Here is a 3265-nt window from a genome sequence, read left to right on the forward strand (position 1 = left end):
AGATTGCCGCACACCTGTGCTGGCAGTGGCAGCGACAACTTGCCCCACCCCATTTTGTAGATCACCTCGGTGGTCGCCTCGCCATGACACATCACACACCCCTTGTTACGTAGCCACCTACTCATTGGTCCACCACTGCTGCCCGTGATTCTTCCTCACCCTCGACCCATCTCATGTACTGCCTCATAGTGCCATCGACATAGGCATTGCCATTGTGCCTATAGAGCATATGGTGACTAGATAAGCCACCAGATTGTGCCCTCCATCGATGGCATGAGCGAGATCGTCGAGGCATGGTCGGGGCCTGTGGGTTTCCTCGAATACCATTAGTATCCCGGTGAGGAAGCAAGCCTCTGGGTTGCTGAGTTGGGTCAGGCTAGAAAGGAGGGCATAGTAGTTGCCAACATCGTTCCACCCTAGCCTGCGTCTACAAAGGTCCAGTTCCACACACCGACCAATGGCGTGGTTGCCACAAATGCGGTGCATGGACAAGTAGGTCACCCATAGGCTGTAGAGGTCATCCATAGGCCGCTCTAAGGTCATAGCGAGGTGGTCGGTGATCTCAATGGCTAGCTCATCAGGGAGCACCAGCAATAGCGACGTTTGGTGCCGCCTTGCCGCCATGATTGCCGCTGTCGATGTCAGGTGATGTGGAGCGTGAGGAGGCCAACCAAGGGCTCACGCGGTTGCATGGATGGATCTATGGCATGTGCATGGATGGAGCTATGGCATGTGGATAGAGGCAAGACAGAGCACTAGAGAGGCAGCCAAGGAGGGGTTATAGTAGGAGTTTTAAATACATTCTGTGAACTGGCGTGGGAATTCTAATGATGACATGGTTCAGATTACAGGATGGGCGGGCGACTATTGATGGTAGTTACTGACCATTATAAACATCAATATAACATGAGATAAAGCATGAAAATGATCACCAACATAGACTTAGGGGTTTAACTAACAATTTCTATGAGTTTTGGTGAATCTGTGTTTTCAGCAGGGTTTAATCAGAAAATTGACAAGGGGGACTTAAACATCAAAGGAATAATCAGAATTTCACGGTAAAAACCAACTCTAGAAGGTTCTAGGGGACTCTAGAAGCCACATCACCGAAGCGGAGGCCAAGAGGCTGCCAAGTAGGGCCACCTGGCCCCACCTATAGGCCAACCAGCCCATCAGGGGCCCACCTGTCAGTCTCGTCGCTATGTTAGTTTCCCACCGCCTCCTAGGATGCATCTAAGTTGTTGCTTAAGTCGGTTTGATCCAAGGGCTCATGTTGTATCCTCAGGGCAATATAATCTAGCCCCCAGCCCTCTAGGGAGAATCAAGTCATCAGATCATAAGTTAGGGCTAGATAGAAAACTAGGGGTTCCAGAGATTAGAGATTAGAGCTCTAGTTCTTCAAGTTTCTAGTAGAGATTAGCTAGCAAGGTTCAAGAAGAGTGTGGGCTTTTGCTCAGGATTCTGGATCTACCGTCTAGAGACTGATATAGCCATTGTATCTCTATAGTTATGACTTTGTGCTACTTTAATATTATTATGTTGCTATTTATTATGTTCTTAGTTTGCTCTAGCTGTATGCTTGATATAATTATGATTAGTAATGAGTTTATGCACATGCTTGCAAAGTGCTCAGCTCATTATGCGTGGAGTGAAGTGGTCGACACTATGTAAGCATGGTGCTTAGATATTGTTTGCCTACGGATGCCCTCTGCACTCTGGGTCATGTGGTAGATCATGGATGTGACACTCCCGTTGAGTCCTTTGTAGTCCACTCCACGTTTGTAGAGCACAGAGCATGTAGAACGTGATTGCGAAGGTAGATAAGCTCTATTCTTGATCTTCCTTAGTAATGTTCCTTATGCATAGATCTAGAGTTAGTTATACTATAGATGAGAGTGTATATATTAGGGTGTACAAAAGACTTAGTAGATATGTAATGACTTAGGAATCTTTTGCTCTTAACGAATCTCCTGCTTAGCTATACTACATTTTATGAGTCTCTAATTCTATCTCTAGGAATACCACTATTACCTTACACTTATTATTTATTTACCCTTTGACTTACCCCCTGCAATAGCATGAGAGTGATTATTATCATAAGTATACACATTTGTCAATATCTTTATGCCAACACCACTCCATAAGCTACTCCCTATAGTAAAAATATAAATAACGATACCTGGTATACTCCTGGGTGAAATGCTACAATGGTACATTATCTGTGCACTTGCGAATACTTTAATATATATATTTTTCTCTGAAGTTTACAAGTGTCATTAATAATTACCAACCAGGCATTTCTTGCATTATGCTAGGGATGACAACCTAGTAACAAGTGATGCTAAGAAATGCCAACAACATTTCTGGCGCCGTTGCCAAGGAGGGGCACATGGCTAAAGAGAATTGACCAAATAAATACTTATTAATAAAATCATAACCTCTGCTTTAGTAGGCTTACCCTTGTTTGTCTTTATTCATATGTTATACAGGGTATTGCAGACTTGGTTGTGATTCACCAATAATTTCCAATTAGAATCAACCAAATCAAGAGGAAGCTCAACACTAGTTCCTTGAAGTCATGGCTGAGAAGACTCTGCGTGAATTCTCTACTCCATGCACTGAGAACATCTGCACTAGGACCAACACTCAAAACCAACAATCTCGAGTTTGAGCTCAAGCCAAGCCTCATCAAGGGGCAAGCTACTCCATTCAGTGGAAAGGCACATGAAGATGCTAGTGCTCACCTTTAGAATTTTCTAGAGATTAGTAGCACAGTCATCATCAAGGATGTTGCTTGAAGACATCGTACTACTTCGCCTATTTCCATTCTCACTAGTGGGAAGAGTGATCCAGTGGTTCTACATCAATAAAGATCATATCAACACTTGGGCAAGATGTTCAAAGGCCTTTCTAGAAAAGTTCTTCTCCATAGTCAAGGCCAATGAATTAAGAGGAAATATTTCAAACTTCTAGCAGCAGAAAGGAGAAACCATTCTAGAAGCATGGGAATGTTTTCAAGAATAGATTTCAAATTGTCCTCATCATGGGATGGAAGATTGGTTGCTCATGCAAAGTTTCTACCATGGATTAACTCAAAAAGCTCATGAACAACTCGATGCCACTGCTAGGAGGATCATTTATGTCACACACCCTTGGAAAAGCTAAAACTATTATGGAAAAGATAGCCTCTAATCAAGGCTAGTCGTCATGCAACATTCAATTATGAAATAAGAGTGAAGAAGTACTAGAAGAGGTGTGTGCACTG

At 43.4% G+C, this 3265-nt stretch overlaps 1 non-coding gene across 1 annotated transcript; it reads right to left on the reverse strand.

Moving 5' to 3' along the window:
* Nucleotides 1–2943: 2943 nt before the first annotated feature.
* LOC136530718 (small nucleolar RNA R71) lies at nt 2944–3050 on the reverse strand. The gene has a single exon (XR_010777856.1). It is a non-coding gene; the product is annotated as a small nucleolar RNA R71 (small nucleolar RNA).
* Nucleotides 3051–3265: the final 215 nt, after the last annotated feature.

This window comes from Miscanthus floridulus, unplaced genomic scaffold (genome assembly GCF_019320115.1).
Source record: "Miscanthus floridulus cultivar M001 unplaced genomic scaffold, ASM1932011v1 fs_184_1_2, whole genome shotgun sequence".
Classification (NCBI taxonomy): domain Eukaryota; kingdom Viridiplantae; phylum Streptophyta; class Magnoliopsida; order Poales; family Poaceae; genus Miscanthus; species Miscanthus floridulus.